The sequence below is a fragment of the Pseudorca crassidens genome, chromosome 1, assembly GCF_039906515.1.
Source record: "Pseudorca crassidens isolate mPseCra1 chromosome 1, mPseCra1.hap1, whole genome shotgun sequence".
NCBI lineage: Eukaryota > Metazoa > Chordata > Mammalia > Artiodactyla > Delphinidae > Pseudorca > Pseudorca crassidens.
In genome coordinates, this window is record NC_090296.1 from 149,632,378 (window position 1) to 149,648,959 (window position 16,582).

Consider the following 16,582-nt stretch of genomic DNA (forward strand, 5'->3'; position numbering starts at 1 on the left):
TCTCATTTAATTCTCTCCAGAACCCTATGATGTTGGTATTACTGATATCCCCATTCTTAAATGAGGAAACTGATATTCAAAGAGACTGAATAACTTGCCCAAGGTCACATATCTAGTAAGCAATTAGGTCAATGTCCTTTTTTTTTTTTTTGGATCTAAAAAAACAAAGAGAATGACTTTCAAAGTCCATCCTGTCCCTGCCAAACATAAATTCATGAGCATTTATGAATTCTTATTCTTTTCATTTAAAGATAATTTAAACTTTCATTCATTTATTCAACCTTAAGATATTATGCAGCTTTAATTAGCTTAACCAAGTTCTTGAGAAAATTTGTTTTTCCTTTAAGTCTTTTAACCTAAAAATTCTCATTAGCATAAAAATTCAAGATCAAATATTAAGATTGCAAAGAAAATTCATTACCAATTATTCAAATTCTGACAAAAGGACAGCAATGAATGAATGCAACACAGACTCAATTATAACTGCAAATACATGTCAATTAAACTTATTTCCCTCTGCTTCATCCCATAGAATTTTAAGTCACCAAGTTCCAATAATTTTCATTCTGAAATATCTCATGCTCTTTTCTTCTTTGCATCCCAATTCTGACTTTATCACTTCACATCTGGGTTATTTTAACAGTTTTTTTCTTCTGTTTTACTGCCTCTCCTCACAATCCACTTATTTAAATTCTCCTAAAACACTCAGTTCTCATCGTATTACTTCTGTTCTAGTTACTAAATAATTTCCCCAGAAAGGAGTACTAGACCTGGCATTCATGCTCTACATAATTTACCTTAACCAGCCCAATCTCCCTGGAAAGTAAGCTGAGTGAAAAGTGAACAGGCTTGGGGGTCAGGTCCCAGTTTTGCCGTTTTAATTACCTATAAGAGCTTGGACGTGTTACTAAACTTCCTTAAGTTCAACTCCTTAAAAGTGTGCTCAGGTGCTTGCTTCAGCAGCACATATACTAAAATTGGAACGATACAGAGAAGATCAGCATGGCCCCTACACAAGGATGGTACACAAATTCGTGAAGCGTTCCATGTTTTTTCAGCCATAAAAAGAAACGAAATTGAGTTATTTGTAGTGACGTGGATGGACCTAGAGACTGTCACACAGAGTGAAGTCAGAAAGAGAAAAACAAATACCATACGCTAACACATATGTATGGAATCCAAAAAAGAAAAAAAAACGGTTCTGAAGAACCCAGGGGCAGGACAGGAATAAAGATGCAGACGTAGAAAATGGACTTGAGCACACGGGGAGGGGGAAGGGTAAGCTGGGACGAAGTGAGAGAGTGGCATTCGGTGCTTTGTGACCACCTAGAGGGATGGGATAGGGAGGGTGGGAGGGAGATGCAAGAGGGAGAGGATATGGGGATATATGTATACGTATAGTTAATTCACTTTGTTATACAGCAGAAACTAACACACCATTGTAAAGCAATTATACTCCAATAAAGATGTAAAAAAAAAAAAGGTGTGCTCAGAACTTCCCTGGTGGCACAGTGGTTAAGAATCCGCCTGCCAGTGCACGGGACACGGGTTCGAACCCTGGTCCTGGAGGATCCCACATGCCCTGGAGCAACTAAACACACGTGCCACAACTACTGAGCCTGTGCTCTAGAGCCCACGAGCCACAACTACTGAAGCCTGGGCGCCTAGAGCCCGTGCTCTGCAACAAGAGAAGCCACCGCAATGAGAAGCCGGTGCACCACAACGAAGAGTAGCCCCCACTAGCTGCAACTAGAGAAAGCTGTACACAGCAACAAAGGCCCAATACAGCCAAAACTAAATTAATTAATTATTTTTAAAAGTGTGCTCATATTTATTTAAGACAGTGTATACAGAAAGCTTCCATATAGTGCCTGGCACCTAGCAGAAACTCAGTAACTGCTCTAACTCTGCTCTGCCTAAAAGCAGAGGGTCCTTTTGCGCCTATCTGTTTGAAACAAATCATCCTCGTTGCTGGAAACAAGCTTCCAGCTCATACTGCTCTTTCCTTCGTAAATGTTGTCCGCTTCTTCACTCTGCCTATAACAATCTTATTAAGGAATCAGCTTAAATTCTACTTCTTCTGGGTTCATTTCTGTCCACCTCGATCCTCCTCTGCTCTGTATTCCTACAGAAGCTGTCTGTACACCACCCTTTTGGGGCACTTAAGCTTACCATTACTCAAGTGCTTTACAGGTATACAAATCATTTCCCAGTTAAACAGTTTCTTCTTCAAATCCCCTTTATGCCTATATGAATATTACAAAATATTTTGTTGAATAAACACATTTCATTATTGTTAGAAGTATTCACATCAGGCGAAAAATGGTCATTTTCCATTGAAAAGGGGCGACAACAGATTGATGAAAAATGTTTCAATCACAGTACTCATAATTTATATACTGAAACAGTCATTCAGCAAGAATGATCAGTAACCCAAGCCAGTTACAAAAGGCATATATAATTTTTCATTTCATTGTTCTTCTCCCTGCTCCTGAAATAAATAGGGAGGATATATAATTTATAATGATGACTTAAATACAGAAGTTGTTAACTGGCAAACAAGTTAAATCTGACCCACAGGCATGTCTGGTAAGCCAGCACATATTAACTTTTAAAAATTATTGTTAGCATTCAGAAATTGGGGAATGTCAAATAAAAATCCCAGGTTTCCAGCTTCTCTTGAAAAACAGCAAGACCTGACAACAGTGGACTGATGTTCCCAAAATTAAAACCAATCAGCTAGGACCCTTAGATAGAGCTCTTAGATAGAGCTTATACTCTCCAATTCAAGGCTACCTTCACTTTCAGTTACCTAATCTTAACCTATGATGATACCTATCATATGGGCAACATACATATGTTCTAGAGGTCAAGAACCTTTGCAGAGATTACAAAATATCTAGGAAAGTTCATAAAGCAAATAGATCAGAAAGTATGACTCAATATAGAACAGTTGAGACGAATGCTACTCACTCTGATAAAAGTATAGGGACTTTGGATTAGGGTTCCTACTGCACTGAGGATGCTTTGTAGTTCTCTCTCTGTATAGCAGTCCCCAGTTCCCTATGTCAGGTTGTCTTTCCTGCTGTTTCTTGGGCTGAAAGACAAAAAGGCATGAGTCCAGCTAACATGAGAATAACATCTTTGAGGATACTATATATTCCTTCCCAGCAAATAATTCATCAATTTCAACATACTAGGTTATGTAAGGATAAGAGACTCCAAAGCTAATTCTAATATATACAAACCTCCCAGTTATTGATATAAGGAAAGTTTTCATTGACTGGCACGATAAATCTCACAAAAAGAAGCCACTGTAAGTGTCTCCAGTTGAAGAAGACAGGTTTCAGAAAAACTCTGATTGGCATTCCCATCATCTGACTCTAATTTGTCACATTCTGCCCAAAAATGTGTATATCAGTTGTTGGCAAACCTTTTGGTAAATGACCAGACAGTAAATATTTTAGACTTCAGGACCATACAGTCTCTGTTACAACTACTCAATTCGGCTGTTGTCGTGTAAAAGCAGCCACTGACAATATGTAAACAAATGAGCTATACTTATGGCCACCAAAATTTGAATTTCACAGAATTTTCACATCATAAAATGTCCCTCTTTTGATTTTTCCTCCCACCACTTAAAAATGCAAAAACCATTCTTGGCTCATGTGCTGAACAAAAACAGGTGAGGAACCAAAAATCCGCCAACCTCTGGATTAAATAAGCAAATGACTTTAATGCGGTCATCACTGAAGATGATGTGGGGAGGCTAGGTAGACATGGGACTCAAGCACAGGTAATATTATTAACTGTGGGAGTCTCTAATCCAAGTAATGTAAATTTAAAGTATTATTTGCTCTTGCTAAGCCTCATCTCTTATTTAAGTATATGTTCATCACCCAATAAGGGGAAAGAACTATGAAAGGCAATATTTCATCCAAATCTGTATCACCAGGTATAGTTTATACAGAAAGCTGTAGCTATGATGTGAAAAATGACAGTAATGTAATTGGTACAAACTGTCCTCTATTTTAGCACACAGTTTTCTATTCACCAAGGCTAAATAAAATCCGTGGTATCTTAATAATTATAAAATCATTCAATAACTGGACTGGGAAGACATCCATATTCCTGAAACTGATAGTTTCTGTCTGCCTGGTATGTTTCCTTCCTCTTTCAGATTAACAGAACCTCTTGTTCCTGTGGGAAGACCATTTCATTTGCTTTGGGTAGGCTTAAGCCCTCCTTCTCAGGGCCAGACCTGTCTCAGTGATGGGCACGTGATCCAAGCCTGGGCATTATGACTCAATCTGAGCCAATCATTCATTCCTCCTGGATTTTACTGGTGCTACTGGGAAAGAGGCAGACTTTGCTCTGAGATTACATTGAAGACAATACAATGTAAACCTGGTGCTGCTGGTGGCCGTCTCTGCCACAATGGAGAAAGAGGCCACATAATTAATTAAAATAAGGTAAGCAAAGCCAAAATGGGTAGGAAGGAGACAGCCAAGACAAAGGCTTACTGAGGACAGCTCCACCCCTCAGACTTCCCAATTATGTGAACAAATTCTCATTTTGCTTTAGTTTGCTTTGGGCTTCTGTCACTTGCAATTCAAAGTCCTTACAAATGTTATAATCAAGTTGCTCTACTAAAACTTTCAAACAGAACAGAATAATCAATGCATATCAAAATGAAAGATACTCCCATTAGTTCAACTGAGATGTCCTATAGTAAAGAAACCTACAAAAGTAACCAACAACTCCCATTCTTTTTTTCTTTAAACATATACAAGTCCCAAGTGTAAAGCTTAAATTTTCACAAATTGAACACAACTGGGTAACTAAGCACCCCAATCAAGAAACAGATTATCGGGCTTCCCTGGTGGCACAGTGGTTGAGAGTCCGCCTGCCGATGCAGGCGACACGGGTTCGTGCCCCGGGTCTGGGAAGATCCCACATGCTGCGGAGCAGCTAGGCCCGTGAGCCATGGCCGCTGAGCCTGCGCGTCCGGAGCCTGTGCTCCGCAACGGGAGAGGCCACAACAGTGAGAGGCTCGCGTACCGCAATAAAAAAAAAAAAAAAAAAAAAAGAAACAGATTATCATCAGTACCCCTCAAAAGCTTCCTCATGCTCTTTTCCAAATATTATCCTTTCCCCAAGGATAACCATTATGCTGACTTCTAATACTCTAGATTCGCTTTTCCTATTCTTCAACTTTTAATAAATGGAATTATACAGTGTACACACATTGTGTCTGGCTTCTCTCAAATTGTTTTTGAGATTCAACCACGCTAATGTGTCCAACCACAGTCCATTCCTTCTCTTTGCTATCTAGTATATTACACTGTATGAATAAACCACTATCTACTCTAGTGATGACAGGGATTTGGGAACTTTCCAGCTTATGACTATGACAGATATTGCTGTTATGAACACTATTTTATGTGTTTTTTGACTAACATACATACACATTTCTGCTCAGTATATACCTAGGAGGGGACACGTTGGGTCACAGGGTATATGTATGTTCACCTTTAAGCAGATACTACCAGTTCCCAAAGCGGGTTATACAAATTTACACACTCCTGGCAACGTTAGAGCCCCTGGCAAAGTATGAGCATTCCGGTTACTCCATACCTCACCAATACTTAGTACTGCCTGCTATACTGGGCAAAATGGTAGCCCCAAAGACATGTCTATGTGCTAATCTCTGCAACCTCTGAATACTATCTTATATGGCAAAAGATGATTAAGTTAAGGATCTTAAGAAGAGGAGCTAGTCTGGATTGTTCGGTTGGGCTTAAGATGCAATCACATGTATACTTATAAGAGAAAGGCAGAGAGAGTTTTGAGAGACACAGAGGAGAAGGTGATGTGAAGACAAAGGCAGAGACTGGAGTGATGTGGCCACAAGCCAAAGAATGCATGCAGCCACTAGAATCTGGCAGCAAGAAATGTATTCTCTCCTAGAGCTTGTACAGAGCATGGCACTGTCAACCCCTTGATTTTGAACTTCTGGCCTCCAGAACTGTGAGAGAATAAATTTTTGTTGTTTTTAAGCTCCCTAGTTTGTATTAATTTGTAATTGCAGCCCTAAGAAATTAATACATCTGCCTTTCTATTTTAAATATTCTTAAAATCCTCTTTTGTTAAGTGTCTAAGTTTTCTGTGCACTTTTTTCTGTTGGATTGCCTTTTGCTTACTTTACCTTCCACGATGGTTTGTCTTTCCATTTTTAATGGTGTCTTGAAACCAAAATTCACCTTAATATGATTTTGTTAACAATTATCTTTTATAGTTAGCTATTTTAAAAATCTTTGCCTACTCCAAGGTCACGAAGATGCTCTCTATTTTCCTATTAATTTTATTATTTTACCTTTCACATTTAGATCTGTAATCCATCTGGAGTTGATTTTTTGTATGGAATAAGGTAGGGATTAAGATTCATGTTTTTCTCCATATGGTTATCTAATTAACCCAAATCCATTTATTGAAAAGACTGTCCTCTCCCTACTGCACTGCAGTCTCACTCTTGTCCATACATGGGTTATCATACATGTAATGCGGGTCTTTTCCTAGACTCTCAATTCTATCCCACTGGTCTATTTTGTCTATCCTGTTTCAAGTTATTATAGATTTTGGATAGCTGGTATCAGTTTTATTCTTCCTCAAGATTGTGTTGCTTATTCTTGGCAGTTTCCATTTCCATACAAATTTTAGATTCAGTTTGTCAATTTCTATGGGAGGGGGACCTGTTAGCGTTGTGCTGAATCTACAGATGTACAAACACAGCAGACTCTTAAATTTAGGTCTTCTTTAAGTTCCCTGTAATGTATTGACAGTGTTCATGCAGGTCTTGCATATTTCTTGTAGATATTCCTAGGTATCTGTTAAAAGGCAATTCATGGTATCTTTTTAAAATTTCATTTTCTATTTGTTGCCAGCCTCCAAGGTGGCCCCCAATGATCCCCATGCCTCCTGATATTCTGGCCCTTTGTAGTCCCCTCCCACATTTTATCAGTGTTGGTCTGGATAACCAACAGAATACTGTGGAAGTGTTGGTTTGTCATTTCTGAGTCTAGTCATAAAAGACACTGTACATTATGGCTACTGCCTTGCTCTCTCTCTCTCGTAGATCACTCACTCCAGGGAAGGCGGCTACCACTGTCATAAGGACAGCCCCACTTGCTGAGAACTGAGGTCTCTGGCCAAAAGGTGCATGAGTGAACTTGGAAGCAAATCCTTCAGCCCTGGTTAAGTGTTTGGATGACTGCAACCTTGGCTAATCTCTGAGCTGCAACCTCATGAGAGACTCTGAGCCAAAATTATACAGCTAAGCTATGTCTATATTCCTGACAGAAACTGTGTGAGACAATAAGTGTTTGTTGTTTTAAACCATGAAGTTTTTGGAATAATTTGCTATATAGCAATTGATAACTAATATAGTTACTGGTATATAGGTCTCCTTGCTTCTGTTCTTATCTTCCTATGGTGTATTTTCAATACAGCAGCCAGTGATTATGTTAAAATCTAAAGCAGATCACACTGCTTGCTTACTCAAAATCCTTCAATTCACCAAGTAAAAGCCAAACTCCTTACCATGACTTAAAGGCTCTTTTATAATCTGTTCCCCCATTACCTGACCTCCTCTCCCACTCCTCCCTGATCATATACAGATATGCCAGCTATGCTCCTGTCATAAGGCCTTTGTAACTGCTGTAACTTCTACCCTCCAGAAGTCACTACAACTAGGTCCCCTCATCTCCTTCAGGACCTTTGCTCAAATGTCATCTTCTGAGAGAGGGCTTCCTTTACCCCATTTAAAATTGCAACCAGCATCCTTTATTACCCTTTCCAGTTTTATTTTTCTTCAATGCCTTTGATCTTAATTTACTATTAAATTACACTTATCTCTCGTCCCTTTACTAAAATGTCACCTCTGTAACAGCAGATTCTGTCCATTTTATTCACTGATGCTTAAAATAATGCCTGGCACATGGTAGACATTCAATATTTGTTGAATGCATGAATGAAACTGTACTGGCAAGGTAGCGCAGCCTTGTACTACAACCTGTGGTAACCAAGTATTTACCACAAGGCAAACAGGCTGCAATAGGCTCTTTTTAAAGAAACTGAATTTGCTGTTTGAGAAAAGATCTAGATTTGCCAGCAGGGCCCAATACATATGTTATACAGTTTGTACACTGAACAAAGATGCTTAGCCTCACACTCTGAGTTTTGGGGTATCTTTTCTAATTCATTTCACTCAGAGAGAGGTTCATTTAGCAATTTGCTTAAGTTGGCATACCAAACCTAGTAGTTTTATAATTAAAGTTGCAGTCAATTTTATGTTCTCAAACCGACCTAGGTTCCATATTGCATATCTTAAAAAATTAGTTACTATCTGCACAAGGCAATCCAATACCTTTTTTTGCAAAATGGGGAACCCATTCAAATTTTCCCATTGGTTTCCACATTCATGGACTTTCATTCACTTTTATTCTCCAAAAGACTAACAAAATAAGCTCTATGTATGCAAGATCCACTTGTATGAACCTTCTTTTTATTTCTTCTTCTCTGACCTTAAACCTCATAACTCAACACGCCTGACTTTGTGCTTCACCTCTCTGTCCCCAGCCCCTTTAAGAAATCTCTTCTCCTAAGGCAAATCTCCAACTTAGTTTCCAATACTTGTAAATGAATGTTTCTCCCTGATTTCTTCCATTGTATGGTCAATCTCTGAATTTAAATCTCTCCTGTTCTTCTGAAACTTTGTATAACACTTTTTATACAAATAACCGGATTTACCATTTGGTTTTATTTAATAATATTTATATAGTGCTTTATGTGCCAAGCACTGTTCTAAGCACGTTTATAAACCTTAACTCCTTTATCCTCATAACAAACCTAGGCAATAGGTATTATCACCATATCACAGACAAGCATGGGGAGGTTAAAGTAAATTGCTTAAGTCATACAGCTAGTAGTAAGTGATGCAACTAAGAGTCAACCTTAGCAGTCTGGCTAGAGTCCATGCCCTAGGTCAGTAATTCTCAAAGCTTATCTGTGGACCCCCTGGGGATCCGATCCCTGAGATTCTCTCAGAGGCCCAGGGGGTCAAAACTATTTTCATAAAAATAAGAACTTGTTATTTGCCTTTTCACTGTGTCGACTGGCAGCGTAAAAGCAAGGGAAGGTAAAACAAACTGGAGCCTTGGCTTCATGCACCAAACTGTACTAGCAGTCAGCAGCCACTGTATTCTTCATCACCATACTCTTACCTTCTTCCCCCCCAAAAAGTACCACTTATGAATATTCTTGATTAAACAATAAAAGTACTAATTTTATTAAATCTTGAAACTAATTATACTTCATTGTATTCTTCCTCTTTGACCTATTGTGGGATACTGGTACTGCACAGTAAAGTTTTCCCTCATTCTAGTTTCCTACCCACATACCCCAAATTGAAGTCTACCCTTGGACAGAATCTGGGCATACGGCTCTTAGTTTCTCATTTCAGGGAAAGGCCTACTAAGGACACATACCCCACAAACTCAGAGTTATGAGAGCTATTTATAGTAACCAACATCGAATTTCAATATGAATTGAAATATGAACGATGAACAAATAATATAGTCTGTAAAGACTAACAGAAAAAGAGAAAAACCAAATAAAATACACAAAATGATTATTTAGTTTTTTCAGGGTTGTATCCCCAACACTGTATATTACGAGTCGGTAAACTTTTCCTCTAAAGGGCCTGATAAGTAAATAATTTAGGCTTTGTGTGCCATATAGTCTGTGGTAACTACTCAACTCCACTTTAGTTGTGAGAAAGAAGCCACAAATATTGTGTTAGCCAAAAAGTTCGTTCGGGTTTTTCCATAACATCTTACAGTCATAAATCCAAGACTCCTTCTTTACCCACAGCTCACAAAGGGCAGGTACATAAAAGGTGTCCTTTGTCTCACAGACAGTGATCGCCTGTTAGGAGATCTCTTAATCTTACTTCCTACCGAGCTGATTTCTTGATTACAAGTGTGAGGGAAAGGTTTCTAACATCCTCCTACCAAAGTTTATAAAAGGATACATTGATTAGTAAGTGCTTATACCTACTACTTATACTTATGGGGCAGGATAAAGTAAGTACGGTATCTTATCAGGGGAGAGAATCCTGTGTGTCTGGAATACAGGATGGACTAATCCTAGAAACACTAAGGCCATATAGTGAAGGCTTTGTATCCACGCTAAGGTGTCTGAATTTAAACCTATGAGCATCACCCTATAATGGGACGGAGGGTTTAACAAGTGCTGTTCACTAAACGCATCACTATGATTTTTTATATACTTCATGGTGTGTTGAAAAGGATTTAAGGTGACTTTTAAAATGCATGCTATATGACATTAGACAGAAGCAAAAATGGTCAATCCAAGACAAAGTGGTAGAAAAAATGAGGGGTCAGGTATATTGTCAAAACAAAACGCATGCCCATAGGGCTTTTTTACTAATTAGAAGCCATTCAGCTGACTCTACTCTTCCTAACAGCCAATGCAAAGGATATGACTAGTTAAGAGGTACAATATTCAAAAGAAAAATGAAATCATTCACTCAGAAATACAATTAACCTTGACTCAGATAACATAAGAGTGAGTATTTCACATATAGTTTATAAGGAGAACACAATGTGATATGTGGTATGGTCAACAATATCTGTAAAGTAAAATACAAGTTTCTGGGGTTGTTTATTAGTACCACCTTTCAAGATAAACCAGTATCATGGTCAACTTCAGTTAACAGCCAGTCTACAAGCAGCCAGAGTCAAAAATAAAATCTTAAAACATCTAAGGGTGTGTATGGGATTATGCATGCTTATCCATTCAGGCAATCATTCACTAAATTAATTTCTCATAAGTGTGCTTTTACTTCTTATAACTATGCATTCTATCAATGATTGCCAAGGCAGAGGGCACAGGTGAGGAGAAAACTGAGATGGTAGATTGGGTTGAACATTTCTGCTTCAAGAACAGTTCCTTTTTACTATTTTTAAATACCAGGTTTCTGTAAAAGACTTCATTTGAACAAAGGGTTCAAATGGCTAAAACAAATACGGAAAAACTATTCTAAGCTCCTGATTAAAAACATACAATGCTCAACAGTAAGCCAATCTAAGGTTAATAGAATATCATGAACAGTTTAGGGCATAACTACCAGCCCAGTCAGACAGCCACTCCACCTCTGAATTAAATGCTCTGAGTGAGGTATCCATAGGTCATCATTTAATCTTAAGTTCTCCAAATCTTCTCCCTAAATTAAAAAATCAGATTAGAAAAGTACATACTTCGATATGCATTAGTAAGTACTCACTGAAAACATTAGCTGTTATGTACTAGACCCTGTGCTAAGCACTTTAGATGAACTGTCTCATTTAGTTTCACCATATCTGTATGAGGAAGGTAATATTATCAGCCCCCTCCCTGCTTCCTAATCAGTTAAAGAAATTGCAGTTAGACTTGCCAACTATTGACTCCTTGTTAACATTCCCTTTTAATACAACCTGTACTACCTACAGGTCTTAACTCTTGTTGCTCCATTGGTACCATGGGATAATATCTCCAGAAAAGTTATGTAGACACGGGTGAAAAACTGACCCAATGAACCAATCTGAAAAGGTTGGGGTGGAGAAGAGGAAGAACACCAAACACATAGAAAGGTACCAAAGCTGTAAACTTCTTGCCAATTCCACAAGATTTTCACATATCTTTTAAAATAATCTCCCCCTTTCCCATTTTCAGTTAGAATGGGTATCTGTTCAGATGTGTTCAGGCCCCTGATTAGATTCCAGTAAACAGCAAGTTCTTACAGAACATAAAGCTGTGTTTCTACTTCTTGCTACAACCTCCCCCCACAACACCCACCATGTTTCTAAACACACAGTGAGAGTGATGGTCAGTGCTGAAACCCAGACTACTTTTAGGCTTTAGTAGGATCATCCCGAACACAGGAGATTCTCTTACAATAAAACCACTGACACCTAATCCTTCCTGAAAGACTTAATGCACCATCCATAACACTACCAGTGCTTCTAGATTAGAAAGCACTCTACCAGCATCTAAATGTAAAAAAATGGCTCACTTTAATCCAAGAAGCAGTCACTACTGACAGAACTCAAAACCTGCAACACCACTTAATTCACCCATCCATGCCTTTATTTTAAAATAACATTACAATGACTTTGCTGAATTTGCTAAAAATCACTTTACCTAAAACCCAAAGAAAATATACCTAACTTTCACCAACATTCTTTAAGACATATTTTTGCTTCCTTTCCTCCTCTTTTGTGGAGTTACATCTGATGCAAGACCAATCTTTCATGTTCCAGACAAATACAGCTGTGTGTCATCAAGAAATGTCATGTTTAGGGACTTCGCTGGTGGCGCAGCAGTTAGAATCCGCCTGTCAATGCAGGGGACACTGGTTCGATCCCTGGTCCGGGAAGATCCCACATGCCGTGGAGCAACTAAGTCTGTGCACCACAACTACTGAGCCCGCATGCCACCACTACTGAGCCTGTGTGCCTACAGCCCGTGCTCCACAACAAGAGAAGCCACTGCGGTGAGAAGCCCGTGAACTACAACAAAGACCCAACACAGTCAAATAAATAAATTAAAAAAAATTATTAATTATAATTTAAGTTATTTAATTATTTCCAAGAGCAATTTTCTATATTAATATCTAACATCATATTCCCAAAATACATTTTCATGACTGTTTGGTTAAAGTATTAATTTTAAAACGCTGAAATCAACTGCAAAATAAAGGGATCTAAAGATTTATATTCTTTTGCTTCACAGGAATGGAATAATGATGAAAAAAGATGCATGGTTATTAAGTGATATTCTCAAAAATATTTTATAAATAAAAATCTACCACCCACTCTACCCTCAACATCGCACCCACCAGAAAAAAAATAGACCCTAAAAAAATCTCATCACACTGATGTGTTATCTTTAAGCACTTTAGATTTAAAAAATTTTAAATTATTATGCCTAATTACATAGGGTTACAGGCTTAAGTCTACTCACACAGTTGAGGCTGATGAGCAAACAGCTGTCCTGTATCTTGAGACAGACATTAGCTTCCTGCCTTCCCTACCCTCATAAGCAGCTAAACTTTGAGTTTTATGCAAGAAAACATTTTAAAGCCTTCAGTGTTTTACTGCAGCAGACTTCAGATTCATTCTTGTAACACATTTAACATGAAACAGAGTTGAGACAGTTCAAACTGACTACGTACATTTTAATTGTCTAAACTTTTAAGGAGTGCTTTCACTATTATAGCTATATAAAAAGGGCTGCTATGTAAAATTAAGAAAAACATTTCATTTGCTATCTGACACCAATGTATAATTTGACAATATGTAACTTTAACATATAGATTTTTCTTCACCTGGCCACAGGCTAGGTAAGGAAGAATTACTTTTTATAATCATTTGTACCCAAAGTAAGCAAAACTAGGTATTTTTCTTTTTTTCTAAAGTTCAGCTAATTTCTTTAGCATAAAGAGCCACCAATTAAAGAACAACTTTTACAAGGAGATAGCGGGGTGCCCTCAGTGTCCCAAGAATATCCTTTGGGACCCTCCTGACTGGGGAGAAAGAGACTCTTGGTCCCGTTGTGACAGAAAGAGGAGCCATATTTCTAACATTTACAATGAAGGGTTACACCACATTTCCCCACAGATTAAAATTTCTATAGTATAATTATTGCGACAGGTTACTCAAGTGTTATAGAAAGCTTGTCTGGAAAATAAAACTGTGTTCAATCAATATGTCCTAAAATAGCTAGATAACTATTTTTCCCCCATAAAGGTATATTATTAACCCCAATTTCTATAGTAAATTTTAGGAAAAGTTTTAGGATTTTACAGAGTATATTTACTATTTATATTAACAACATGGCTTTAAAACATCATAAGAAATAGAATCCAAACACTCAAAATTCACTGGCTAATTTTTAAAGTTTTACTTAATGCTGAAAATTGACTGTGTATTTGCTATGCCATAAAAGATGGATAAAGGTTTTAGGATTCATTCAAAATAACTCAAATGTTTCTTTATAGGGCTTCCCTGGTGGCGCAGTGGTTGAGAGTCCGCCTGCCGAGGCAGGGGACACGGGTTCGTGCCCCGGTCAGGGAAGATCCCACATGCCACGGAGCGGCTGGGCCCGTGAGCCATGGCCGCTGAGCCTGCGCGTCCGGAGCCTGTGCTCCACAACGGGAGAGGCCACAACAGTGAGAGGCCCGCGTACCACAAAAAAAACAACAAAAAAACCCCAAAAACCCCCCCCAAAAGATCGAAGTTGGTATCACTGAAAACAGGACAAATGGACATATGCCTCCTGATGTGATGCCCTGAGAAGCACATGCAGTAATGTAGCATTCCTGCCCAAACTACTATATTTCCTAAATTTCATCACAAGGACACATGAGAGAAACCCAGATTGAGGGATAGTCTATAAATAAATGGTCTGTCACTCTTCAAAAGTGTCAGTGTCATAAAAGACAAAGGTTAAGGAAATGGTTCTGATTAAAGGAAAATAGAGACATGACAACTAAACACAATGAATATTGTGGGTTGGATCCTAGACTGGAAAAAAAATTATTAAAGAACATTACTGAGGAAACTAGAGAAATCTGAATGTGGGCTGTATATTAGAGAATTGTATTATATCAGTGTTAAATTTCCTTGATATGATAACTGGAATGTCCTTGAAAATATAAGAATGCTGTTTTTAGAAAGTATATGTCTAAGTACTATATGGTAAAGGGACAAGATGCATGCAACTTATTCTCAGTTAGGAAAAAAAAATAATATAACAGAATGATAGCACAAATGTAGCAAAATGTTAACAATGAGTGAATCTTGCCGGGGGTATATGGGAATTATTTGTATTATTAATGCAACTTCCTATAAATTTGAGATTATTTCAAAATAAGACCTAAGAAAAATAAATATTTGGACCTGATGTTCTAAGGATTTCAACCAAATACCTAACAATAACAAGTGAACTATTATTTCCTATCTCATCTCCATACACTCAAACTCTAATTCAATGGCAATCTAAACTGATTTGTGATTATCCATTTTAATCAACTGTAAGAAATAGTGCTCTCATTGAAAACATCAGATGTGAATGCTTATGAGTCAAGTGAATGCCTCCTCTCAACCTTCTTATTCTATTGCAGTTAAAGAGACAAACTTCTCCAATAAAGCAGGGCTATTCCTCAGTTGGATATGCAGTACCAGGTGTGTCCTTGTTAAAAACTCCAAATTAAGTTAATTTCTAGTTATGCCAGGTAGCAAAGCAATACCAAAGCAAGAGTTGAGTGATCAATAATATACAAGGGAAATACTAAAACAAACATCCCACCCAAACTCTGTAATGCCAATAAGAAGCCAGCAAAGCACACACTGACCTACAGAGCACCTGGAAAAGACAAGATAACAAAATGTTTATCACTGAGAGGCCAAAACACAAATGGATAAAACACAAACATTTCAGTGGCATAAAACCACAAAATAAATTAAAGGAGAGGGAGGAAAGAGGTGGAAAAAAAAGAAAATGAATAAAATAAAATGTGCATAAAGGAGAAAATCCTCACTATCACCTCACTAATTTCATGTTCTCCTTCCTCTCCAATGGCTTAACCTATTTTCCCTTGTTTTAACTTATTTTGGATTGTCTTTTACCTACTATAAGAGTCAGTCTTTGTAAGGCTGCGACAGTTGTTAAGAGCACCGCTTTGACTATATTGTAATTATTTGCAGTCTATGCCCGTACTCCATTTTTGTTTTACTTGTCAGGACGCTCAGAACAGCAGTCTCTCTAGTAGGAAATCTCACAAACAATCCACCTTGTAAAGGAGCAGAATAGAACAACACGTCACTTAGCTCACAGTCTAACAGAGACAGAGGCAGGAATTGGAGGGGTAGATAGCCAGCAAAACTGAAGGGTCAGGACAAAGCTGACCTGGGACAAAGGGCTGAATTTTAGTCTCCTATACTAATCTGGATATACCCTCTTATCAGGTATGAGCAACGTTAACTGGTACAATATTTACTGGTACTTTAGTTAATTCCAGGTCTGGAACAGTGTTACTGAGCCGTGTGGCCTTCTTTCAGGCAGGCTCTATATCAGATTAATCTTTGTAACTCAACAGCACCAAACATTACCTTGTTAAAAAAAAAAGGCATTTCAATTTTAATAAGTACTTGTAGAATGCCCAACTGCAAAACAGGCAAAATTATTTTATTCCACTCCCTGCCTTCTCTCCCTTTTTCTCAGGTAGCATGTGTCAAATACTCTACCCTACCCAATCTACCTGCTAACTCTCCAAATTTTTCCTCTGACCTCAATTCAAACTCCATTTCCCTAAATGCTGCAGTAAATGCTGTTATAATAAAAGGATTAGAATAACCCACACCGTGAGTGAAATCTGACCAACTCAAAATAACTTAAGAAATATGGGATGTGTATATGGGCATTTGTATGTATACATATGAATATATTTGGGAGGGCAGGG

General features: G+C 38.0%; 1 protein-coding gene and 1 non-coding gene across 10 annotated transcripts in view; one reads left to right on the plus strand and one right to left on the minus strand.

Annotated features, from left to right (window-relative positions):
• The window catches only part of ZFAND6 (zinc finger AN1-type containing 6), a 74,862-nt gene that overhangs the window by 20,926 nt on the left and 37,354 nt on the right, over nt 1–16,582 (minus strand). For 5 of the 9 annotated variants that reach the window (XM_067698687.1, XM_067698696.1, XM_067698693.1 and 2 more), the window contains one exon: nt 2,974–3,097. The exons of the other annotated variants lie outside the window; for them this stretch is intronic. The gene's annotated coding sequence lies outside the window, so the exon portion shown is untranslated. The remainder of the gene's footprint in view (nt 1–2,973; nt 3,098–16,582) is intronic. 9 annotated transcript variants of the gene reach the window in all.
• Nucleotides 948–1,054, plus strand: LOC137208192 (U6 spliceosomal RNA). The gene has a single exon (XR_010935526.1). It is a non-coding gene; the product is annotated as a U6 spliceosomal RNA (small nuclear RNA).